The sequence below is a fragment of the Saccopteryx bilineata genome, chromosome 4 (genome assembly GCF_036850765.1).
Source record: "Saccopteryx bilineata isolate mSacBil1 chromosome 4, mSacBil1_pri_phased_curated, whole genome shotgun sequence".
Taxonomy (NCBI): Eukaryota; Metazoa; Chordata; class Mammalia; order Chiroptera; family Emballonuridae; genus Saccopteryx; species Saccopteryx bilineata.
The window spans coordinates 150,499,562-150,527,158 of NC_089493.1; the positions used below are offsets into that span (position 1 = coordinate 150,499,562).

Here is a 27,597-nt window from a genome sequence, read left to right on the forward strand (position 1 = left end):
GCTCATCCACAGTGTCATAGATGGGGCCGACGGCCCTGGGCACCTTCAGCCTTCAGTGGCAAACCCCAGCTTTCTGGGCAAGGTTAGGTCATAGGTGGCTGGAGCAGGGCTGGAAGAGACTGAACCCTCCCTTAGAGGAGCAAGGGAGAAGCCTACCTTCCAGTGTCCCTGTTTCCTCACAGCAGAGGCATGTACGTCTGGCAGGCTTTAGCTCAATGACCTTCCTTTCCACTATTGAAGCAGGACCCAGACGGCATCCTATGAGACCCCTTTGGGGCATTGGAGCCTTTAAGGGTGTATCCTAAAAGCTGGTAGTTCCCCTGTTCTCTATTGGGCTTTTTCTGCCTCTTGGTATCTTAAAGGCCATGCTCAGAAGATCTCGCTGAGGGGTTTGAGGATCCCCGTCCGCCTATATAAATCTATTCCATAAATCTGGAGCTATTTGGAAAAGACAAAACAGTGTTCTTAGCTGGATCAAATAAAGAAGGTACTAGTTTGCAGGAGAAAAAAAGATTTGGCATCTCCTGTTCATCAGCATTCTTTAAAAAAAATTTTAAGTAAAAAGCATGATATGGTAGACCCATAGGAGTTCCAGGCATGACTCCCCCCTTTTAAATTTTTTTAAATTGACCTTAAAATATTTGCTGGGTACACTTTAATAATACCTTGACTTTAAAGATTGTAAGAATGACAAAATACAGTAAATGCTTTTGCTCCATATGCAGGAGCATTGTCAGTTTAACCAGTTTAGGAAATCCAATAATAGAACAGTGCATACAGACAATGAGCTATAACATGCTTAGCAGCCTCTCCTGTTCTGACAGAGGTTACTATATATCCAGAATATGTATACAATGAAACGTGGGCACAGGACTGTTTGCCAAATGAAGGTATATGAGTAACATCCATTTGCTAAAGTTGTCCTGGTATGGGTCCTTGAGGGTTAACTCCAAGTGAAGGGGAAGATTGTAGTATAGGATCCCTTGGACAGGATTTCCCAATCTGCCATGCTGCTTCCTGAGAAAGTTGAAACTGTTTACACAGGGCTAGGGCTACAGCGTTCTGGTGATGAATAGTATGAGACTGAATTGCTCCATCTGTCATGGTTGCTCCATATAATTTTCTTTTGGGTTTCTTTTGGATCAACAAGGGCATTTCTAGGCCCTGGCCAGTTAGCTCAGTGGTAGAGCATTGGCCTGGTGTGCAGGAGTCCCGGGTTCAATTCCCGGCCAGGGCACACAGGAGAAATGCCCATCTGCTTCTCCATCCCTCCCCCTCTCCTTCCCCTCTGTCTCTCTCCTCTCCTCCCGCAGCCAAGGCTCCATTGGAGCAAAGTTGGCCCAGGTGCTGAGGATGGCTCTGCGGCCTCTGCCTCAGGTGCTAGAACAACTCTGGTTGCAACATAGCAACCCCCAAGATGGGCAGAGCATCCCCCCCTGGTAGGCGTGCCTGGTGGATCCCGGTCAGGCGCATGCGGGGAGTCTGTCTGACTGCCTTCCCGTTTCCAACTTCAGAAAAAAATATATATATATGTAAAAGGGCATTCCCTTGTGCTAAAGCTCCAGGGAGCATAGAGTGAGCTCGAGTATGTCCTTTAAAACATGGAGCTCTATGTTGACATACAAGTCTTTGAAGAAGGAGGAACTGCTGAAATAGTTCATCAGCATTTGTCCCTAAGACAGCAGTCTTTATAGTGGAAACACCATAAGTTAATATTTGCTGTCTGTATATAGATTAAAGAGGGAATATGGAAAATGCTAAAAAGCCATGATCATGGCATATAATTCTAGACTTTGAGCTGATTTTAAATTGACAGTTTCAGTATAAAGTTGTCCATTGATTTGCAAGAGCGATTTGCCATTTAGTGGAAGTTTCCCAGAGCCATTGTTGTTGATCCTTTGAAAAAAGGAACAACAATAATTTTGAGGCTCAAAACCTATAAACTGTAAGGGTTGCCTGTGCCCCTTGATAATCCAGGAGGCAACAAGATCAAAATATGGAAGTGTATTCCATGGGCTATTAGATGGTTCAATGTGCCCAAGCTGTAGCTGCTCTTGTACCAATTGAGCAGCTGCCCTAAGTTTCTCCTGAGAAAGGGGCCATTGGTCTACCCATACAGGATTATCTGATTTCTAAGTAATTAGGTCTGCACAATGCATTATTGAAGTATCAGGAGCTACCAAGGTCCCTATGTTAACTTTTGAAATCCTAATCCACACCTTCTGGTATTGGGTGCCATTTCTATGGGGGTGAGAATTTCTCGCTGTTCTTTCCCTAGTCCCTTGGTGGGCAAAAATTCCCAATCAAGCATCTGAGTACTGACTAAACCATTAGGACTGACAAGCAATGCTCCCATATTTTTCAAAACATCTCTACCCCACAAATTAACTGGCCATCCAGGGAGCACATAAGGCTTAAACAATCCAGAATGGCCTTCTTAATCTTCCCAATGTAGAAAACTAGAACTTTGTTGAGAGGATTTACTCTGCCCTATACCTTGTAGTTCTGTGGCTGCTGCATGAGTGGGTCAGAAAGGAGGCCAATGTAGCTTAGCAATAACAGATACATCAGTTCCAGTATCTAAAAGTCCTTTAAATTTATGCTCATGTATTGTTAGTTCCACTTCAGGGCATTCCTGACCTATTTTTTTTTAATCCAATTGGCAAAATCAGAGGAGCCAAATCACTAATTTGCTTGGGGCCTCTTTTGCAGGATGTGACCTGAGAAGCAGAATTAGCATCCTTATACTATTTTTCCAACTGCCTGAATTAGCTGAGAGACACATTATTTTTTTTTCTTTGGTTAATTTTGATGGGGTGACATTGATAAAATTGTCTTCCGTCACCTTCTAACTGGTTTTCTTTGTGACCCTCCCCTCCCCCAACCCCCTCCATCTTTTCCCGCTCACCCTGTAACCTCAACACTGTTGTCCATGTCTCTGAGTCACATTTTTATGTCCCACCTATGCATGGGTTCATATAGTTCTTAGTTTTTTCTGATTTACTTATTTCGCTCAGTATAATGTTATCAAGGTCCATCCATGTTGTTGTAAAAGATCGAGTGTCATCATTTCTTATGGCTGAGTAGTATTCCATAGTTTATATATATACCAAAGCTTTTTAATCCACTCATCTTCTGATGGACACTTGGGCTGTTTCCAGAATTTTGCTATTGTGAACAGTGCTGCCATAAACATGGGGGTGCATTTCTTCTTTTCAAACAGTGCTATGGTGTTCTTGGGGTATATTCCTAATAGTGGTATACCTAGGTCAAATGGCAATTTGATTTTTAATTTCTTGAGGAATCTCCATACTCTTTTCCACAGTGGCTACACCAGTCTGCATTCCCACCAACAGTGTAGGAGGGTTCCCTTTTCTCCACATCCTCACCAGCACTTATTCTGTGTTGTTTTGTTGATGAGCACCATTCTGACTGGTGTGAGGTGGTATCTCATTGTGGTTTTAATTTGCATTTCTCTAATGATTAGTGATGTTGAGCATTTTTTCATATGCCTTTTGGCCATCTGTGTGTCCTCTTTGGAGAAGTATCTATTCATGTCTTTTGCCCATTTTTTGATTGGATTGTTTGTCTTCCTGGTATTGTTTTACAAGTTCTTTATAAATTTTGGTTATTAACCCCTTATCAGACACATTGTCAAATATATTCTTTCATTGTGTAGTTTGTCTTTTTATTCTGTTCTTATTGTCTTTAGCTGTGCAGAAGCTTTTTAGTTTGATAAAGTCCCATTTGTTTATCCTGTCTTTTATTTCACTTGACTGTGGAGACAAATAAGCAAATATATTGCTGCGACAGATGTCAGAGAGCTTACTGCCTATGTTTTCTTCTAAAATGCTTATGGTTTTACGGCTTACATTGAAGTCTTTTATTCATTTTAAGTTGATTTTTGTGAATGGTGTATGTTGGTCGTCTAGTTTCATTTTTTTGCAGGTAGCTGTCCAATTTTCCCAACACCATTTGTTGAAAAGGCTGTCTTTACTCCAATGTATGCTCTTACTTCCTTTGTCAAATATCAGTTGTCCATAAAAGTGTGGGTTTATTTCTGAGTTCTCTGTTCTGTTCCATTGATCTATATGCCTGTTCTTATGCCAGTACCAGGCTGTTTTGAGTACAATGGCCTTATAATATAACTTGATATCCAGAATTGTGATACCTCCTGCTTTATTCTTCCTTTTCAAGATTGCTAAGGCTATTTGTGTTCTCTTTTGGTTCCATTTGATTTTTGCAATATGTGTTCTATATCTTTGAAGTAAGTCATTGGTATTTTAATCGGTATTGCATTGAATTTATAAATTGCTTTGGGTAGTATAGACATTTTAATGATGATTATTATTCCTAACCATGAGCACGGAATATTCCTCCACTTGTTTGTATCTTCCCTAATTTCTTTTATCAATGTTTTATAATTTTCCAAGTACAAGTCTTTAATCTCCCTGATTAAATTTATTCCTAGATACTTTATTTTTTTGGTTGCAATGGTAAAGGGGATTGATTCCTTGATTTCTCTTTCTGACAGTTCATTGTTAGTATATAAAAATGCCTCTGATTTCTGAGTACTGATTTTATATCTGGCCACCTTGCTGAATTCATTTATCAGGTCTAGTAGTTTTTTGACTGAGACTTTAGGGTTTTCTATATATAATATCATATCATCTGCAAATAATGATAGTTTTACTTCTTCTTTTCCAATTTGGATGCCTTTTATTTCTTCTTCTTGTCTGATTGCTGTGGCTAGGACTTCCAGAACTATGTTGAATAAGAGTGGTGAAAGGGGGCACCCTGCCTTGTTCCTGATCTTAAGAGGATTGCTTTTAATTTTGCCCCTTGAGTATGCTGTTGGCTGTGGGTTTGTCATAGATGGCCTTTATCATGTTGAGGTATGTTCCCTGTATTCCCACTTTGCTGAGAGTTTTGATCATGAATGGGTGCTGGATTTTATCAAATGTTTTTTCTGCATCTATTGAAATTATCATGTGGTTTTTCTCCTTTCTTTTGTTTATGTGATGAATCACATTGATTGATTTGCGAATATTGTACCAGCCTTGCCTCCCAAGAATAAATCCCACTTGATCATGGTGTATGATTTTTTTTCACATATTGCTAGATCCGGTTTGCTAATATTTTGTTGAGGATTTTTGCATCTAAATTCATCAGGGATATTGGCCTATAATTTTCTTTTTTTGTGTTGTCTTTGCCTGGTTTTAGAATCAGAATTATGCTTGCCTCATAAAAGGAACTTGGAAGTCTTCCTTCCTCTTGAATTTTTTGAAATAGCTTGAGAAGGATAGGAGTTATTTCTTCTTTGAATATTTGGTAGAATTCACTTGTGAAGCCATCAGGCCCAGAACTTTTCTTTGTTGGGAGTTTTTTGATAACTGTTTCAATCTCATTTGTTGTAATTGGTCTGTTTAGGTTTTCTGATTCTTCCACATTAATTTTTGGAATATTATATGTTTCAAGAAATTTGTCCATTTCATCTAGGCTGTCTAGTTTTTTGGCGTACAGTTCTTCATAGTATTTTCTTACAATATTTTGTATTTCTGTTGTGTCAGTTGTTATTTCTCCACTCTTGTTTCTAATTTTATTTATTTGAGTCCTCTCTCTTTTTTTCTTGGTGAGTCTGGTTAAAGGTTCATTGATCTTGTTTATCTTTTCAAAGAAGCAGCTCCTGGTTTCATTGATCCTCTGTATTGTTTCTTTAGCCTCTATGTCATTTACTTCTGCTCTGATCTTTATTATTTCTTTCCTTCTACTAGCTCTGGGCTTTACTTGCTGTTCTTCTAGTTCTTTTAGATGTAGGGTCAAGTTGTTTATTTGAACTTTTTCTAGCTTCTTGAGGTATGCCTGTAATGCTATAAACTTCCCTCTCATGACTGCTTTTGCTGTGTCCCATAAATTTTGAGTTGATGTATGCTCATTATCATTTGTTTCTAGGAATTTTTTTATTTCTTCTTTGATCTTATTGTTTACCCATTTGTTATTTAACATGCTATTTAGTTTCCAAGTGTTTGAGTATTTTTCAGTTTTTCTGTTGTGGTTGATTTCTAGTTTAATGCCACTGTGATCAGAGAAAGTGCTCCATATGATTTCAATTTTCTTAAATTTGTTGAGACCGCTTTTGTGCCCTAACATGTGGTCTATTCTAGGGAATGTACCATGAGCACTTGAAAAGAATGTATATTCTGCTGTTTTAGGGTGAAAGGTTCTGAAGATATCTATTAAATCCAGTCCTTTAAGTCTTCTGTTTCTTTGTTAATTTTCTTTCTTGAGGATCTATCTAATGATGTTAATGGGGTATTGAAATCCCCTACTATTATAGTATTGCTGTTGATCTCACCCTTTAAATCCATCAAAGTCTGCTTTATATATTTAGGTGCTTCTATATTAGGTGCATAGATATTTATAATGGTTATATCTTCCTTTTGGATTGCTCCCTTTATCATTATGTAGTGACCTTCTTTATCTCTAACTATAGTCTTTGTTTTAAAGTCCATTTTGTCTGATATAAGTATTGCTATCTCAGCTTTTTTTTCATTTCCATTTGCGTGAAATATTTTTTTCCATCCCTTTATCTTCAGTCCATGTGCATCTTTTGATTTAAGGTGTGTCTCTTATAGACAGCATATGTATGGGTCCTGTTTTCTTATCCATGCAGCTACCCTATGTCTTTTGATAGGATCATTTAATCCATTTACATTTAAGGTTATTATTGATATGTAATTGTTTATTGCTATTTTATTCTTTAAAACTGTATTCCTCTTTTGCTATATTCCTTTTCTCCTTTGATCTGTTTACAACAGGTCCCTTAGCATTTCTTGCAGCCTTGGTTTGGTTGTAGTGAATTCCTTGAGGGGTTTTTTTGTTGTTGTTGTTTTGTCTGTAAAGCTTTTTATTTCTCCTTCAATTTTAAATGATAGCCTTGCTGGATAAAGTAGTCTTGGTTGTAGGCTCTTGTTCTGCATTACTTTGAATATTTCTTGCCATTCCCTTCTGGCCTCAAGTGTTTCTGTTGAGAAGTCAGAAGTCATCCTTATGTGGGCTCCTTTGTAGGTGGTAGTCTTTTTTTCTCTAGCAGCTTTTAATATTTTCTCTGTATCACTTAGCTTTGATATTTTAATTATGATCTGTCTTGGTGTTGATTTCTTTGGGTTTCTCCTTAATGGAGTTCTCTGTGCTTCCTGAACATGTGAGATGTTTTCCTGCCTTAATTGAGGGAAGTTTTCAGCTATGATATGCTTGAACAAAGTCTCTATCCCTTGTTCTTTCTCTTCTTCTTCAGGAACCCTTATTATGTGGATGTTATTTCTCTTCATGTTGTCACAAAGCTCTCTAAGAGTTTCCTCAGACTTCTGGAGTCTCTTTTCTTTTTTCTGCTCTGCTTCCGTGCCTTTATTTATCATGTCCTCTAACTTGCTGATTCGATTCTCCACTTCATCCATCCTGCTTTTAATTCCTTCCATTGTGTTCTTTATTTTAGATATTGTATTTATCATTTCTGACTGATGATGTTTTTTTATTATTTCAATATCCTTTTTTTATGTTTGCTATCTCTTTATTTAGGTGCTCATAATGACCATCTATTGTTGTTCTCATATCTTTGAGCATCCTAACAATCATTATTTTAAACTCTGCATCTGTTAATTTGGTTATATCTGATTCATTTAGGTCCTTTTCTGGGGATTTCTCTTGGTTCATTTGTGTTGCATTTCTCTGCCTCTGCATTTTCTCTGTGTAAAGGAAGGTTTTGGCCCCTGGAGTCCACTGGGTATGGCCTCTGTTCCCTAGGTATGGTCTGTCTGCAGGCCCGCCACCCCCTCTTCTGTTGCTGCCTAGGGCTTTTGGGTTTGGGTGTTGCCAGTGCCTGCCCACTTGGGCTGTTGCTGTGGTTTCCACCTCTCCTTCATGGGAGTGGCTGTGCTCACATGCTCAGGTGCACAAGCCTAGGTGGCCTTGGCCTTTGCTTCGCTCCCATGGGTGGCATTATGCTTGGTCCTGAGGACACTGATGAGCACCTTTGCTCAGCTGCGGGTCTCCCCCTGTTTCCGGGTTTTTGCCCTGCCCTTGCAGGAGGAGCCCATTTGTGGAATGGCTGCTAGCCTTGGCTCTACTGGCCGGGCAGGACTGTGTGCCCATGCTCAGCTCAGTAGCAGAACTTTGCCTGTTCTGGGCTTTTGACTCCACCCTCGTGGGAGGAGCTGGCTCCCAAGTCAGGCCACAAGCCTTGGTTCCATGGGCATGGCAAGGCTCTGCTCCTGAGCCCTTGCTCAGGGGCTGGTCTCCACCCCTTCCTGGGTTCCGCTCTTCTCCCACAGGCTGGATTACAGACTGCTGGCAGCTGGGCTTGATGGCTTTTGCATGCCTACTCCTCCCCAGCCGGGCAAGACTGAGCTCACACGTGAGCCCAGTGGTGGCCAGCCGGCTTCCATCCCTGCCGATAGAACCGCGCTTCCACGTCCCGCAGCTGCCTGCCCTCGGGCGAGCCCTCAGCTGCATGGGGTGCGGGCGCTGCAGCTCAGACCCTAACACTCACTACTGTAGCCCTGAAAGCTTCCTCCTTCCAAGCAACTCTGCTCTGAGTGCCACGGGGGAGCCTGCCTGTCTGCTCTCCTGCTTCCCTTTGCTGGTATTGCTGTTTCTGGGGGAAATATTCACTTCAGGTTTCGGGAGTGACTCAACCCAGGGGTTAGGGTAGCTGTCTCCCAAAATGTTTCTCCCTGTGCCTCCTAGATTACACTCTCTTCCTGCTACTCTGGTATTCTCCTCTCTCCCCGTCCTCCGGAGCACCGGGTGAGTTGTTGTGAGAGAGGTTTTCTGCGCGGTTCCTTTAAGAAGAATCCTGGGTCTGAGAAATCAGTCTCTTTCTCACAAACAGTATCCTGTCTTGTTTCCAGCTAAATACCGTCCTTACACCTCTTCTGGGCTCTGAGGCTGCAGGCTGTGGCTTTGTTCCTGGGGCTCAGGATCCTCCCCTCTCTGCTAAACTCACTTCCCACCATGCGAGTCTCTCCGGGCTGCCGTTCACTCCAGGGAGCTGGGCAACCCTCTCCACATTCCTGCTTTTCCTACCAGTCTCGGTGTGGCTTCTTCAGTGTTCCTTGGTTGAACAGTCCTCTTAGTTTAGTCCAAAGTTGGTTTTTCCAGATGATAGTTCTTAAAATTAGTTTGTAATCCACTTTGGTTCTAGGAGGTGGATGTTGGTACGTCCGCCTACTCCAGTGCCATCTTGTCTTCCTCCTCTTCTTGCTACTTTTTTATGACAGGAATTTTACTTTAGATTGAGGGGAAGAGAGAGAGGGAACAGAGAGACAGGAAGGGAGAGAGAGAAAAAGCATCAACTCAAAGCTGCAGCACCTTAATAGTTCATTTATTGCTTGTCATGTGTTCCTTGACCGAGGGAGGAGGGGGACTCCAGCCCAGCCAGTGACCCCGGCTTCAAGCTGGCAACCTCGAGGTTTCTAACCTTGTCGATGCTCTATCCACTGCACCATTGCCTGGTCAGGCTTTGGTGATAATATTAATAAGCATTTGATGTAGGAGATTTAGAAAAACCTTAAGTGAATAACTTTTCTGAATACCTAGAAATTTTATTAATTCCCAGAACTCTAAAAATATATTTTGGTGTGCATTTTTCCTGAATCTCTTATCTGTATATAAACTTAACATTTTATTTTGCAAAAATGAGGTCACTCTTTATGAGCTGCTTTATAACTCTGTGTTACACAGAAGCAATGACATAAAGCCCCTGGTGTGCTTGACACCCAGAGAGTGCTCCAGGAGGAATTTCCATGTAACTGCGTGAGCTCTACCTTCTGACTTTGAGTAACTGTTCAGTGTGCCGGCAAGTGGTCCGAGCAGCACTCAGTGACCCACTGTTTGGCTGTCCATCTTTCAAAGGGAAACCATACACAATCCCATTATAACACTTTATTCTGGGGACACAGATGAATAAAGGATACATTGTAACTACCTGTAGAATTCAGATAGTATACTTTCTTATAACTTAATTAGGGTGTTATTTTGTGGTGAAGGTATTTTAACATTAAATGTTCTTATCACAAATCGAAGTTACTGTTGGCTTTTCACTAGAACTTCTTTGGGTTTTTGATTCTGAATAACTACTACTCTAAGATCTGAAAGAAATGCTGATCTTCAATGACAAATCAAAAGATTACATGAGATCAAATCTTAGAAGGTGTAAGAAAATTGAGAGAAACTTAACTGGTTTTGGGGACACTGTAACAGATACTTATTGGGTGCCATTCCAGATGCAGGACAAACAGTGAGATACAAGACAGAGCCCCAGGCCATTTTGTGTGAGCAAATGCCTCTCAAGTCGTTAGCTGCTTCTGGCCAATTTTCAGGACCCAGAAATATAGTTGGTGTTAACAACTTTATTCAGTTTTATACTTGTTTTTGCAGTATGATTTCCCCATTTATTTTATTCTCCCATCTTGAGATCACATAAAGATTTGCCTAAATTTTCTCCTAGTTTTAAATTTTTTTTAACTGAAATTTCTTTCAGTACATAATGAAGGATAAGGGTTCACCCTGATTGTTTTTTCAAAGTACCAGTTTTCTCAAGCCCATTTACTGAGACTCCATCCCTTTATTTGAACTGATATAAATTTTATTACATATTAAAGTCTACACTATATGAACAAGTATCTTTCTCTGGATTATCTATTCCATTGAATTTTTATATCAATATTTATATTCACTATTTTTGTTACATGTTAAATTTATACAGCCCTATATTATGTTTCAATAATAAATAGGCCAATTTACCATATTTTCCTTCATTTTCATAATTTTCTTAGTGCTTCTCATCTGCTATTTGTTCAGGTAAATGTCAAATGGTTTTGTTATAGCCTCTCAGGATAGGTAGGTATTAATAACCTCATTGTACAGTAAGGAACTGAATAAAAGAGAATAAGTAGCTCAAGGTTGCACAAAACCCCTCAGTGGAAGAGGCATAAGCAAAATCATGTCTTGGACATCTCCGCTTGCAGCTCCTTCTTTTTCATTTCCTGTCTGCCTCCCTCTAGTGGACATCACAGGTAGTGCACTTTGTCAAATCAAATGGATACACAATACTGGAATTAGTTTCATAAAAAGAAAACATTAACCTCAATGTTTTTAGTTCATTTAAAAGTCTTAATTGACACAATTGTCTAATATTTGGAGGCCATGTATTACTAGTATTATTTTAAAATCAAAAGCCAGCCCTCAGAAGACATTTATTAAAAAGTTGAGTGAATAAGCCTGACCAGGCGGTGGCGCAGTGGATAGAGCGTCGGACTGGGATGCAGAGGACCCAGGTTCAAGACCCCGAGGTCGCCAGCTTGAACACGGGCTCATCTGGTTTGAGCAAAAGCCCCCCAGCTTGAACCCAAGGTCGCTGGCTCCAGCAAGGGGTTGCTCAGTCTGCTGAAGGCCCATGGTCAAGGCACATATGAGAAAGCAATCAATGAACAACTAAGGTGTTGCAACACATAATGAAAAACTAATGATTGATGCTTCTCATCTCTCTCCGTTACTGTCTGTCTGTCCCTATCTATCCCTCTCTCTGACTCATTCTCTGTCTCTGTAAAAAAAAAAACAACAACAAAAAAAAACAGTTGAGTGAATAAAAGTAAAATTTTATAATAAATTTCATGGGTTTGAAAGTAGTAACAATAGCATATACAAAGACATTCCAGGAGTTTTTTTTTGTTTATCCTTCACCCTCCAACGTTATTTATTTAGTACTTTCTTGAATTAACTATCTTTCCATTTCCTCTCTAAGCCATTCTTTTGTGTATGTGTGACAAAGAGAGGGACAGATAAGGACAGACAGAGAAAAAGAAAAGAGATGAGAAGCATCAATTCTTCGTTGTGGCACCTTAGTTGTTTCATTGATTGCTTTTTCATATGAGCCTTAACCCAGGGGCAGGAGGCTACAGCAGACTGAGTGACCCCTTGCTCAACCCAGTGACCTTGGTCTCAAGCTGGTGAGCTCTGCTCAAACCAGATGAGCCCACACTGAAGCTGACAACCTCGGGTTTTGAACCTGAGTCCTCTGCATCCCAGTCCAATGCTCTGTCCACTGCACCACCACTGGGTCAAGCAAAAATGATTTTTTTTTTAACTGAGTTCCTTAAAGACAGGTTTGCCTATATGACCTCTCATTCAGGGTATTTAATATTATTTAATCTTTACTTAGATAATGCCTGATAAATGCATTAGTATTTAACACATTGGGGAACAAAACTTCAGAGGAAAATAAAAGAACATAAACAAAGCTTAGGTCCATTTTTCTTCAGGATTAAGGACTGACGGAACTGATCTGCCCTGGATTCGGTTCAGAAACAGGGGGATAATAATACCTGCTAACTAACAACACGTTGGGTGGATAAGTACTTTGCCAAAGTTTATTAAAGGTGCAGAGTTAGACAGTGCCAATGTGTTATTAGAAAAAAAAAGGTTTCTTTCCTTTAATCAGGTATCTTTTTTAGGGAGGGCAAAGAAGTGATCTAAAGACTGAGATGCCAGTGACTCAGTCATCATGTGTGCCCAACCACTTCCTTCCTGAGCGTTCTGTAAAGTGGGGATAAACAGGTGATATTTGGGAATACAGGTGATTGACATGTCTGCTATTTGAGTATGTAACAAGGCCTACAATTAATAAAACCCAAAACTCTCAGTCTCTCCCTCCTTAGAGAGCTGTCCCACTGGTGACATTAACCTCCTCACCTTACAAAGCTGCCACAGCCAGCTCTGACTCCAGCAATATTTCCAATGATGGCGTCAAGGAGAAACTAGCTGCACCACGCCAGGGGCTCTCTGAAACTCTTTTCCTCAGATTCCTCCTCTGTGAAATGGGGACAAGAAATCAGAGGCTTGTTCTGAGGATTAATTGAAATAATATGTATGCCAAATGCCTTGTCCTACGGTGTAAGCATTTGGTACAGAGTCGTTACTATTATTGTTGTCAAATATAAAATAATCTCTCCAAGCTGAAGGGGGTAGGGCGGGTGTACGTTTCTTCAAAGCTTCAAATGCAAGCCCCTGTTGCTTGTTTCCTCGTGTGTAACTCAGCGATAAGGGGTGGGCTTTCACTCCAGTGGTCTCCGATTCAAACCTCACTCAGAGACCTTGCTGGCAGCTCTGTGCAGGGGCCCCTTAAATGCCCTGAGAGCACGGTGTGTGAGGGGCTGAGCAGGGCTGGGGCTTCCGCAGACGACAGGAGCTGGGGGCGGGAGCGCGGTGGGGACGGCTGCGGGGCAACGCAGGCACCAGGGACTGTTGATGAGATGTAGGGGCTGTCCTGCTACTCAGCTGCTTGGCAGCGTGAGGGCTCCGATGGTCCTACCAGGCTGTCCCACCCCACCGCCACCACCAGAACAGTGCGGACTTTCTATCGCTGGTGGGGTTAGGTCCTGGCAGCCAGGGACCTCACGTGGCACGTTGGTGAGCTGGGTGGCATTTGGAGTCTGATGAGCAAGGCCAGGAGCAGGTGGGTTTCAGGTGGAGGAGGGCTGATGCCAGTTTCTTGGGACCTGCTGCCTGCGCTTCCCACACGTCCCTGTGGTGCGCCTCTCTCTGCATGCTCTCCCTCTCTTCCACATCACTTGTCCCTTCTGGAAGGAAGTTAGGAGAGACTGGTGTCATTCAAGGGACCCTGCTCAACCCAGTGACCTTACATGAAACTGGTCCCTCCTTTGGGGATTTCAGGTGTTCAGGGTTCTGGTCACCAGACATATGGAAGACAACTGCATTTTCCAGCTGGAAGGTTGTCCTATTGCTCAGGAATACTGCTTAGAGGTAGGCACAGAGCATCCCTAACAACCTCCCCTGTCTCCACTGCCCCTCCCCAAGCTGTGTGAGTGAATTGTCACCCTCTTTGCTGCCCTGGCCTTTGAACTTACCAGGGGCACTTTGTTGTTTCCGGGCAGAGAGGAGGGCAGGAGCCTAAGGTTGACAGGAGGTGGTTAAAGCCACCTGTTAAATTTAGATCCTGCTCAAAACAACAGTACATTTTTGTCCCCAGCCCTGCTCCCCAGTCCTCAACCTCCACAGGTTACTGACTCAGGCAGGCACTGGTAGGATCTGCCAGCAAGCCAGGGTGGGAGCAATTAAAAAGAGAAGAAATATGGTCAGTGTGATGCAGTTTAACAAAAGACAATAATATGAACTCCAGTATTTCTCCAAGGCTTTGCAACTTTCTCAGAATTTTTATTCATACTTTCAGGTTTTTTAAATTTTTAAAAATAAAATTTTTTATTGATTTGAGAGAGAGAGAGAGAAGTATCAACTCATACTTGTTTCACTTTAGTTGTTCGTTGGTTGTTTTTCATGCATGCCTTGGCTGGCCTTGATGAGGGGGCTTAGATGTGCTGAGCACTGAGCTAGTCGTTGGGCGGACTCTTAGATGTGCTGAGCACTGAGCTAGTCGTTGGGCGGACATATAGAATTAGTCCTCCCATGCTCTGTGTTTGCTATTTACTCCTTACAGTTTCTGGTTTTCAATGAACAGGTAGATAGAGCCTAGTACAGGGGACAGAGCAGCACTAACCTGGAAGTGAGGGGACCCACTTCAGGTGTCATCAGCAAATAGCTGTGTGGTCCTAGGAACTTCTGGAACTTGGATTCCTGAAGAAAATGGTGTGATCTCAAATGGTGTGGTGATCACTGTTCTCGGACCACATCGTGAGGGCCTCAGCGTGTGGCTCTAACTGCACAGACCTTTAGCCAAACTCCGATCTTTTCCCACCCACTAGGCAGGTCCACCGGGTTCCTTCAGTGTGCAAGGTGAATGGAGAGTCACTTCCCTGTCTTTCCTCTCACTGTTGTGTGGGGGAAAGCCTTACTGCCTCCCAACCCCCTCTCTCCTTGGAGCAGTGATTTACTTCATTCAGGAGTGAATCAGGGCTGAGTGGGCAGGAATCTGCAGACCAGAAATAATCCAAGCACTGGGCTGTCCTCCCTGCATTCCTGTCTCATCTTTCTTGGGCCCCAGCTACTCCCAGGATCAGGGATTTAGCTAAGATGTCCACAACTGCCTTTGCCTTGCTTTGTCACCACCCATTGTCGTCAGCACACTTATATGTCCACTGTGTGTGTCTACTAAATTAATGTTAGGCATTTAACTTACAAGACTGAATAACACAGAAAGTTTCACCAGGAGTATCTTAATTTCTGAGTGCATATTATTGGTTACATAGGTGGTTTATATAAAGTCAGTGTCTTATTTAGATTTTCTTATTTTCAAACAATTTTAAACTTTTAGCATTTTCTTTTTTTTTTTTTTTTTACAGAGACATAGAGAGAGTCAGAGAGAGGGATAGATAGGGACAGACAGACAGGAACGGAGAGAGATGAAAAGCATCAATCATCAGTTTTTTGTTGCAACATCTTAGTTTTTCATTGATTGCTTTCTCATATGTGCCTTGACCGTGGGCCTTCAGCAGACTGAGTAACTCCTTGTTCAAGCCAGCGACCTTGGGTCCAAGCTGGTGAGCTTTGCTCAAACCAGATGAGCCCACGCTCAAGCTGGCGACCTCAGGGTCTCTAACCTGGGTCCTCCACATCCCAGTCTGACGCTCTATCCACTGCACCCCACCTGGTCAGGCAGCATTTTCTTAAGTTTTGGTTTTTTGGTTGTTTTTTTTACCATTTGGAATAATGGCTACTTACAGAAAGTATAAACTCAGAATCTTCTGTTTCCTAAACTTGTTCTTAGATTGCCTTGTAACATGTGCTGACACATCTTAAAAATGATGAGAAATGGGAAAAGAAGTAGTTTCTTTTCATTTGTTGTAATATCTTCAGGATTTCTTTGAGATTTCACAGTCTTAATTGACATAGTCCCCTATAGGTGTTCAGTACTGATTGGACATTCTCCACAAATAGCCATGCTTTTATTAAAAATTACTACACATGAGCATACACACACACATATGCACGCCCCTCAGTACCCTTGAAGAGGCTTGTGAGGCCGCCTGGTAGCATTTCCAGTTCAGGAAGGATGTGAGCCTCTGTCGCTTCACTTGCCATCATGTCAGGTCATACGGAATCAACAGGAAGCTCATTTTCTGTTAGTCCTCTTTGGTCTTCTAGACAGTTTTGTTGCACTCAGTTGCCTTTTGAACTGATAATTCAACAGGCTGAGCTGAATTCTTGTTAAAAGAATCAGAAGACCCTATGAAATTGGGGGGCTCTTGGGAAATTTCAGTGTCTTTGTTCCTTTTCATAAAAATACGAACTTCCTGAGAGCATTCACTTGTGGGACCTTAATATTTGATGTAGAGATTGCAATAGATCTCAGCATCCAAAGAGTCTAGAACCTGGGGGATGTCAGCCAAACTTGCATTAGTAATTTATTAGCTTGTCACTTCATGGCAACTCTGACATGCCATAAAGCTGGAAGAGGAGACTTAATTTTCTGGTGTCTGAAGCAGAAACAACTAGAATTAACAAACCCCATGGGAAGAACCTGAGTCTGAGTGTGAATGAGCATGCAAGTACAGACCCTGAGTGCAAAGAACGGTGCCAGAACATGCTCTGCATCAAGGTAATTTTTATTACATCTATCTTTCCTTAAAAATAATGCTCACAAGACAGCAATGGAGTAGGCAGATGCACCAAGTTCCACCTTCAGAACCAAAGTGGATTACACTTTAATTTTAAGAACCATCATCTGGAAAAACTAACTCTGGACTAAACTAAGAGGACTCTTCAACCCAAGATCACTGACAAAGACACACTGAAACTGGAAGGAAAAGCAGAAACACAGAGAGGGCTGCCCAGCTCCCCGGAGGGAAAGGCAGCCCGGAGAGACTCACGTGGTGGAAAGCGAGTTTAGTGGATAGGGGAGGGTCCTGAGCCCCAAGAACAAAGCCCCAGCCTGCAGCCATAGACTAGAAGAGACATATGGACAGTATTTAACTGTGAAGCAAGTCAGGATACTGTTTATGAAAGAGACAGATTTCTCAGACCCAGGATTCTTCTTAAAGGGACCTCACAGAAAACCTCTTTCACAACCACTCAACCAGGGCTCCAGGGGATGGGGAGAGAGAAGAAGACCAGAGTAGCAGGAAGAGAGGTAATCTAGGAGGCACAGGCAGAAACACTTTGAGGACAGCCACTTTAACCCCTGGGCTGAGTCACTCCCCAAATCTGAAGTGAATATTTCCCCTGGAACCAGCAATACCAGCAAAGGGAAGCAGGACAACAGCCAAACAAGCTCTCCCGTGGCACTCAGAGCAGAGTTGCTTAGAAGGAGGGAACCATCAGGGATACAGTATTAAGTGCCAGGGTCTGAGCTGCAGTGCTTCCACCCACACTGCTGAGGGCTCACTCGAGGGCAGGCAGTGGCCAGACCTGGAAGCATGGCCCCATCGGTGGGGGCGGGTCATGATTGAGGCCAGGCTGAGCTCAGTCTCCCTGGTGGGGATGGGGGGATGCATGAAAGTCATTCAGCCCAGCTGCAGCCCGGCTGCAATCACACCTGCAGGGAAAGGCAAAAGCCCGGGAATGGAGCGGAGACGTGCAACCCAATGCAGGTGTGCTGCCCCTCCCAGCCCGCAGAGCCTAGGCTTGCAGCCCCACATGTGAGCCAGCTCCACCTGCAGGGGCAGGGCAAAATCCCAGGAATGGGGCAAAGACCCACAACCGAGTGCAGGCACGCAGCTCCTCCCGTCCTGTGAAGCCAAGGCTTGCAGCCCAACACATGGGCCAGCTCTGCCCACAGGGGCAGGACATAAGCCAGGAAACAGGGGGAGGCCCGCAACCCAGTGGCTTCTGGCAGGATGTGCAGGCTGGGTCCACCCACAGGGGCAGGAAGAAAGCCTGAGAAAAGGTGGAGACCCACAGCTAAACAAAGGTGCTCACTCCTGCCCTCAGTGTGGGTGCCCAGGCTTGCCGCCCCTAGCTTGGCGTGAAACCCTACCTGTGGGGGCGGGGCAAAGGCCGAGGCCTGCCGAGGCATGTAGACCCATGCACGTGAACACAGCCCCTCCCATGGAGGAGAGGTGGAAAACTTAGCCAGTGCCACGGACCAGCGCGGCTCCAAATAATGGTGCGGATTTAAGGAAACACACTTTGTCAAAAGAAAACCGATGGGACCAGGAGGACTCCTCAAACTGCCTGGCAGTATCTGAGTGCCTCATAGCCCCAGTCTGCTTTATTATATAGACCTATGCAAATCAAGGACCCTGATACAAAGTTGCACATCAAAGGCTAAGACAGGAACTCTCCCAAGGCAAAAACAGGATACATTAGTGAAATTTACACAGGATACATTAGTGAAATTTGCAAACATCTGAAACAAACAAAGAGTCAGAGGAAGGGCATGTATATTGTTTCCTGCAACCCAAGGAAGCAAGTGGAGTGGGTGCAAATACTCAGCATCAAAGCCAAATATGGAGATGAAGGGGGGAGAACTTAGCCTTTTGCTAAGCCTTGAATCTATAATGGCTTCCTGCCATTAATGGTCCACAACATATCCCCCTTTTCTTTTTTATTTTTAATTTGTGCTGAGATTTGCACTTATCTGATTTCCTAGTTTCCTAGATTCTAATTTGGAGGCAGACGGAAAAAATACAGAACAAACACAAAATCAGTATAGCCAATGCTAATAGATACCCAAAAACAAGTATACTAATACATCACAGTGATTAAAGCCTTTAAGCAAACTCTTTAAGCTAATACAACAAGAATCTATAAAAGAGTAATGTCCTTAAAGTGTTCACCAAGTCCAAGTTGGCACCAACACCATTCCAAATCTCTGCAAATGCAACCCAACCCCAGTTCAGTCCATCAAAAACTGTCACAGGAGCAGGAGTCCAGGAAAAGTCCACATTCAGGAGAAGTCCACATGGCACTGGAATTGCCATCACACTTCCACACTCTGCAGTTAGCGTCAAAGTCCCAATGACCACTGCTCCCAGCTGGCAATGACCCAGGTAGACTGGAAAAGCCATCTGCAGCATGCATGAAGATGGAGCTTCCATTTTCTTTAAACTGGAAAGATGAACTCAGGGGTCCTATACTGAAGCTTTACAGCCATGGGGTGGTGAGGAGAACCTTGGGATACACTAAGCTGGGTGGCAGAGGTAAATTTGTAAGTTGGCAAAAAAGGAAAAAAGGAGCTCTAAATTAGGAGTAGGTCCTAGCCTAAAATATGGGTGGGGCATTGAGGCAGGAGAAATAAAGGAAACACTATATATTAAACAAAGCAGCAGAAAACAGGACTATCAATACCCACAACAGAGATCTTCAAGGGAAGAATAAAAAACCTGACTATTCAGGCAAGACATAGTTAAATGGCCCTTGTGTAAATGAGACCAGTCTACCAGCTACTTGGAAGAAATACCCTGGGCTCGTCCACAGTGTCGTAGATGGGGCCAATGGCCGTGGGCACCTTTTAGCCTTCACTGGCAAATCCCAGTATTCTGGCAAAGTTAGGTCACAGGTGGCTGAAGCAGGACTGGAAGAGACTGAACCCTCCCTTAGAGGAGTGAGAGGGAAGCCTACCTTCCAGTGTGTCCCTTCTTCCTCACAGCAAAGGCATGTAAGCCTGGCAGGCTTTGGCTTAAGTGACCATCCTTTCCACAATTGAAGCAGGGCCCTGATGAAGTTCCCATTGGAGCATTGGAGCCTCTGAGGGCGTATTCCAAGAGCTAGTATTTTACCTGATCTCCTTTGGGCTTTTTCGGCCTCTTGGTACCTTAAAAGCCATGCTCAGAAGATCTTGCTGAGGGGCTTGAGAGTCTCTATCTGCCTATATATCTGGAGCTATTCGGAAAAGGACAAAACAGTGTTATTAGCTGAATCAAATAAAAGAGGGTAGAAGTTTGCAGGACAAAAAATTTGGCATCTCTTGTACATCAGCATTCAAAAGAAACTGTTTGAAGTAAAAAGCATGACAGGGTAGACCTGCAGGAGCTCCAGGACACGACTCCTCCTCCCCCTCCCTTTCTTTTTATATTATTTACAATTGAATCTTCAAGCAAATGTTAAGCACAATTTCAATACTTTGACTTCAAAGATTGCAAGAAATTCTTGACTTTGTTAATTTTTAACAAAAATAGAGTAAATGCACCTTCAAGCAACATTCCCACACTTATCAAAACACCCCCTTAATATTAATTAACAGGCACCTTAAAGAGTACATATCAAAACTGAAAAATCCCAGTGTGATCTTCATTATTCTCCTATAGTAAAAAAAATCTTTACACTTTTATTATATAAATCTATGCTGCTTCAAGCCTTTCACTTGCAGCCTGGAGCAACCTGGCCAAACCAGCAAGTCTTTTGGATCCAAAATGAGCATGCTTTACTTATTCCAAACAAAATTATATTTATATAGGGAAATGAAATTATCCCCATTTTGTTTTCAATACTAGAGCCGGCACTTCCAAAACTATTATCATTATTATTTTTCATGTAAGGACTTAATTCAGGCCTTATAAACAAAGACACTTAGACATTAAACAAAGACTTCACATACAATCACACAAATCAAGAGTGAAACCCGGGGTTTTAGAGATTAAACTATGGCCTGCTTGATCTTAAGTAGGGCTACCTTAATAGGAATGTAATAGAGATGTATACTAAACAGAGATCTCTCTCGAAAAATCTCAAGATGGTCATATGAGATTTCTGTTCAGCAACACCCAAATCAGGCCCCCCTTTCACCCTCTTTTCAAGCAATGGAGCAGGAAAGAAATAAAATGATCTAAAACATTAAAAAATTAGATAAAATAATTGAGAAAGGGAAGAGAGCATAATAAAATAAGCCTCATACAATTGCTCTTGTGAAGTAAGTCTCTCATCTAGAATCATGGTGTCTCACCAGTCATTCAGGGATCCACCGAGGAGCTTCAGCAGACCTAGGAAAAACACACACATATCCTCAGCCCCATAAGAGAACAGGGTCTGGCCCTTGCCAGATTCCTGTGAGCGGGTTCCTCCATCACACTTCAGGGAAGGCTTTCCTTGCAGGGTTCCAGAGTCTCTCTGCTGCTGAATGACCCTGTACATCAGTATTCAAAAAATTTAAAGTAAAAAGAGCATGACAAAGATTTGCAAGAGTTTCCTAATACTTAAGTTGCTATTTGGCTCCTAACTCTGAACACACCTCACAATACACTAACCAAATCAGTAATACTTAAGGATCTACATTCTATTCTACTTAAATTTAAATAAGCGCTCCTTACAAGTTCTAAAAACATTTTATTTTTTCTAAATATTAGAGCCAGCATTTCCAACCTTTACATGCAAAAACAAACTTAATTCAGGCCTTAAAAACAGACACATTTTGACAACATTAAACAAAGACTAAACAGAGACAAGAATTAGACAAACCAGAGAGAAACCCAGGATTTCAGAGCACATCCAGATTAGAAAGATGCCTGCCTGATATTAGTCAGGGCATTTTCTGACAGAGAGACTGAAGGATGTGACTAAACAAAATCTCCCTGAGAAAATTTGCTCTTGGCAGCTGCTGGGATATTTCCTATAGTCAGATCCAACACAGGTCCCCCGCCTCAACATCCAGGCAAAGAACAAGAAAGAAACAAAATGATAGTTCAGAAGACCACAGTCAAAACATTAAAGAAAATCAGCCCATGACAGAAAAAGCTGTAATTTTCCTAATACCTGAGTCTCCTATCCATTCTCAAATTCTATATTTGCTGTAACTGGCGGCTCAGGTTGACTATGCTGATATTTTTCTCCTACCTCAACAGCCCCTTCATGAAAGTCCAACTTTCACAGCAAATAATTACCCCCAGAGAGCCAAGCACAAGCAGTCACCTTCCAGTCATTTGGGGGAAGAGCCTTTGCCCTAATAGTATCTAATAAACCAAGTGAAAAAGGGGCAGTAGGCTCATACTGAACACAAGCAAGTTTAAGCTCTTTTAGAGTTCTAAAAGGTACAGGTTCATGTTCTCGCACTAGTCTCCCTGTATCATCCTGTCTTTCTACAACAGGAAAATGGGTAAAGCCATCATTTATTGTTTCCCCTACATTTTGAGCCTGGTCTATAGATTGTTGGAGAGGGGATTTCCCAGATTTTGAGCTATAGACTCTGCAATAGCCCAATAAGGGAATGGAGGAGCAGAGGGTTGAATGTAGGAAGAAGCTGAGGGCAGCATAGGCCCCATGGCTAAGGCAGCCATAGCCACGGATTTTTCATCCCCCCATCATCCTCAGACTCCAAGTTATCCTCGTATTCACATACCTCTGTTTCCAGCTCACCCTGCTAATCTTCAGACAATGATTTGTCTTCATAAGAAAACATTTTTACAAAAAGGTCCCTTATTTTTTACCCTATCTGTCCCATATTCTTTTACTCCCAACTACACTTTCCCCAAAAACTTTCTTTATTCACTGTGCGCATTTCACTTTGGGGAGTTCCATCACCTTCCTTCAGTTTTAGTTTCCTTGTACTCAAGTTGTCTGTTCAGGCGCCAAATAACGGTGCGGATTTAAGGAAACACACTTTGTCAGAACAAAACCGATGGGACCAGGAGGATTCCTCAAACTGCCTGGCAGTATCTGAGTGCCTCATAGCCCCAGTTCGCTTTATTATATAGACCTATACAAATCAAGGACCCTGATACAAAGTTGCACATCAAAGGCTAAGACAAGAACTCTCCCAAGGCAAAAACAGGATACGTTAGTGAAATTTACAGAGGATACATTAGTGAAATTTGCAAACATCTGAAACAAACAAAGAGTCAGAGGAAGGGCATGTATATTGCTTCCTGCAACCCAAGTAAGCAAGTGGAGTGGGTGCAAATACTCAGCATCAAAGCCAAATATGGAGATGGAGGAGGGAGAACTTAGCCTTTTGCTAAGCCTTGAATCTATAATGGCTTCCTGCCATTAATGGTCCACAACAAGCCACAGCTGCAGCAGGCCAGTGCCAGGAATGGTCATATGCAAATGCCAGAGGCAGCAGCAGAAGAAATGGTGGGCCTTCAGACAGACCACACCTAGGAAACACAGTGGCCACAACCTTCTTATACACAGACAAAATGAAAAGGCAGAGAATTGCAACCCAAATGAATCAAGAGAAATCCCCAGAAAAGTATCTGAATGAGTCAGATATAACCAAATTACTGGATGCAGATCTTAAAATAATGATTGTTCAGATGCTTAAAAAATCTTAGAACAACAATAGATGGTAATTATGATCAACTAAATAAAGAGATAGCAAGTATAAAAAAGGACATTGAAATATTAAAAAAGAATCAGTCAGAAATGACAAATACAATATCAGAAATAAAGACCACAATGAAAGGAATTAAAAGCAGAATGGATGAAGCTGAGGGTCAAATCAGTGAGTTAGAGGACAAGATAAATGAAGGCATGGAAGCAGAGCAGAAAAAAGAAAGCAGACTCAAAAAGTCTGAGGAAACTCTAAGAGAGCTTTGTGACAACATGAAGAGAAATAACATTCACATCATATGGGTTCCTGAAAAAGAAGAGAAAGAACAAGGGATAGAAATTTTGTTCAATCAAATCATACCTGAAAACATCCCTAAATTGATGCAGGAAAAAATCTCACAAGTTCAAGAAGCATTGAGAACTCCATTACAGAGAAACTCAAAGAACCTACACCAAGACACATCATAATTAAAATACCAAAGCTAACTGATAAAGAGAAAATATTAAAAGCTGCTAGAGAAAAAAAGGCTAACACTTACAAAGGAGACCCCATAAGGATGACATCAGACTGCTCAACAGAAACACTTGAGGCCAGAAGGAAATGGCAAGAAATATTCAAAGTAATACAGAAAAAGAGCCTACAACCATGACTACTTTATCCAGCAAGGCTATCATTTAAAATTGAAAAAGAAATAAAACAGTTCCTAGACCAAAAAAAAAAAAAAAAAAAAACCCTCAAGGAATTCATTACAACAAAATCAATGCTGCAGAAAATATTAAGAGGCCTGTTGTAAACAGATCAAAGTGGGAAAAGAATACAGCAAAAGAGGAATATAGCTTTAAAGAAAAAAATGGCAATAAACAACTACATATCAATAACAACCTTAAATGTAAATGGATTAAGTGATCCAATCAAATGGCATACAGTAGCTGTGTGGATAAGAAAACAGGACCTGTACATATGCTGTCTACAAGAGACACACCTTAAAACAAAAGATGCACAATAAGTGAAGGTAAACAGATGGAGAAAAATGTTTCATGCAAATGGAAATGAAAAAAAAGTTGGGGTAGCAATACTTATATCAGACAAAATGGACTTTAAAACAAAGGCTATAGTAAGAGATAAAGAAGGTCACTACATAATGATAAAGGGAGTAATCCAACAGGAAGATATAACTATTATAAATATATACACACCTAATATAGGAGCACCTAAATATATAAATCAGACTTTGATGGATATAAAGAACAAGATCAACAGCAATACTATAATAGTAGGGGATTTCAATACCCCAATAACATCACTAGATAGATCCTCAAGAAAGAAAATTAACAAAGAAAAGCAGACTTAAAGGACGCACTAGATCAACTCAATTTAATAGATATCTTCAGAACTTTTCACCCTAAAGCAGCAGAATATAAATTCCTTTCAAGTGCTCATGGTACATTCTCTAGGATAGACCACATGTTAGGGCAGAAAAGTGCTCTCAACAAATTTAATAAGATTGAAATTATATCAAGCATTTTCTCTTATCACAATGGCATAAAACTAGAAATCAACCACAAAAGAAAAACTGAAAAATACTCAAACACTTGGAAATTAAATAGCATGTTACTAAATAACAAATGGGTTAACAATGAGATCAAAGAACAAATTTAAAAATTCCTAGAAACAAATGATAATGAGCATACAACAACTCAAAATTTATGGGACACAGCAAAAGCAGTACTGAGAAGGAAGTTCATAGCATCACAGGCATACTTTAAGAAGCTAGAAAAAACTCAGATAAACAACTTAATTCTGCACCTAAAATAACTAGAAATAGAACAGCAAGTTAAACCCAGAGGTAGCAGAGGATGGAAATAATAAAGATCAGAGCAGAAATAAATGACATAGAGGCTAAAGAAACAATACAGAGGATCAATGAAACCAGGAGCTGGTTCTTTGAAAAAGTAAACAAGACCAATGAACCTTTAACCAGACTCACCAAGAAAAAAAGAGAGAACACTCAAATAAATAAAATTAGAAATGAAAGTGGAGAAATCACAACTGACACAACATAAATACAAAGGATTATAAGAAAATACTATCAAGAACTGTACGTCAAAAAACTAGACAACCTAGATGAAATGGACAAATTCTTTGAAACATATAATCTTTTAAAAATCAATCTGGAAGAATCAGAACAACTAAACAGACCGATTACAACAAATAAGATCAAAACAGTTATCAAAAACTCCCAACAAAGAAAAGCCCAGGCTTCACAAGTGAATTCTACCAACTATTCAAAGAAGAAATAACTCCTATCCTTCTCAAGCTATTTCAAAAAGTTCAAGAGGAAGGAAGACTTCCAAGTTCCTTTTATGAGGCAAACGTAATTCTGATTTCAAAACCAGGCAAAGACAACACACACAAAGAAAATTATAGGTCAATATCCCTGATGAATTTAGAAGCAAAAAACCCCAAAATATTAGCAAACCGGATCCAGCAATATATGAAAAAAAAAAACCATACACCGTGATCAAATGGAATTTATTCTTGGGAGGCAAGGCTGGTACAATATTCGCAAATCAATCAATGTGATTCATCACATAAACAAAAGGAAGGAGAAAACCCACATGATAATTTCAATAGATGCAGAAAATAACATTTGATAAAATCCAGCACCCATTCATGATCAAAACTCTCAGCAAAGTGGGAATACAGGGAACATACCTCAACATGATAAAGGCCATCTATGACAAACCCATAGCCAACAGCATACTCAATGGGCAAAAATTAAAAGCAATCCTGTTAAGATCAGGAAAAAGGCAGGGTGCCCCCTTTCACCACTCTTATTCAACATAGTTCTGGAAGTCCTAGCCACAGCAATCAGACAAGAAGAAGAAATAAAAGGCATCCAAATTGGAAAAGAAGAAGTAAAACTATCATTATTTGCAGATGAGATGATATTGTATATAGAAAACCCTAAAGTCTAAGTCAAAAAACTACTGGACCTGATAAATGTATTCAGCGAGGTGGCAGGATATAAAATTAACACTCAGAAATCAGAGGCATTTTTATACACCAATAATGAACTCTCAGAGAGAGAAATTAAGGAAACAATCCCCTTCACTATTGCAATAAAAAAAATAAAGTACCTAGGAGTACATTTAACCAAGGAGATTAAAGACTTGTACTCGGAAAATTATAAAACACTGATAAAAGAAATCAAGGAAGATACAAACAAGTGGAAGCATATACCGTGCTCATGGTTAGGAAGTTAAACATCATTAAAATGTCTATATTACCCAAAGCAATTTATAAATTCAATGCAATACCAATTAAAATACCAATGATATACTTCAAAGATATAGAACACATATTCCAAAATTTTTTATGGAACCTAAAAAGAACATGAATAGCCTCAGCAATCTTGAAAAGGAAGAATAAAGTGGGAGGTATCACACTTTGTAATATTAAGTTATACTACAAGGCCATTGTACTCAAAACAGCTTTGTACTGACAAAAAAACAGACATATAGATCAATGGAACAGAACAGTGAACCCAGAAATAAACCCACACCTTTATGAACAACTGATATTTGACAAAGGAGGTAAGAGCATACATTGGAGTAAAGACAGCCTCTTTAACAAATGGTGTTGGGAAAATTGGACAGCTACCTGCAAAAAAATGAAACTAGACCACCAACTTACACCATTCACAAAAATAAACTCAAGCATGGTAATGGATTTATTGTGGGCCCTTGTCTGTGGGCCTCTCATAGTATACCCATGCCAGAGTAAACTACAGCCTTGAACCATTGCCTGGCCGCCTTACCTGTGGGCTGTGAGCACTGAAGGGGGTTGTACAGTGTGAAAGAAAGAAAAAAATAAAAAAGAAAAATAAATAAACTCAAAATGGATTAAAGACTTAAATGTAAGCTGTGATACCATAAACATCTTAGAAGAAAACAGGCAGTAAGCTCTCTGAGACCTCTCACAGCAATATATTTGCTGATTTATCTCCACAGGCAAGTGAAATAAAAAGATAAACAAATAGGACTATATCAAACTAAAAAGCTTTTACACAGCTAACGACAATAAGAACAGAATAAAAAGACAAAATACACAATGGGAGAACATACTCGACAATACATCTGATAAGGGGTTAATAACCAAACTTTACAATGAACTTGTAAAACTCAACACCAGGAAGACAAACAATCCAATCAAAAACTGGGCAAAAGAAATGAATAGACACTTCTCCGAGAAGGACATACAGATGGCCAATAGGCATATGAAATAATGCTCAACATCACTAATCATAAGAGAAATGCAAATTAAAATCACAATGAGATATCACCTTATCCCAGTCAGAATGGCGCTCATCAACAAAACAACACAGAATATAAGTGTTGGAGAGGATGTGGAGAAAAGGG

At 41.1% G+C, this 27,597-nt stretch overlaps 1 protein-coding gene and 1 non-coding gene across 5 annotated transcripts in view; one reads left to right on the top strand and one right to left on the bottom strand.

Moving 5' to 3' along the window:
- The window catches only part of LOC136333291 (RCC1 domain-containing protein 1-like), a 241,734-nt gene that overhangs the window by 191,209 nt on the left and 22,928 nt on the right, over window positions 1-27,597 (bottom strand). The gene's annotated exons all lie outside the window — the stretch shown is intronic.
- LOC136337135 (small nucleolar RNA SNORA42/SNORA80 family) lies at window positions 26,896-27,032 on the top strand. Its single transcript, XR_010731835.1, has one exon. It is a non-coding gene; the product is annotated as a small nucleolar RNA SNORA42/SNORA80 family (small nucleolar RNA).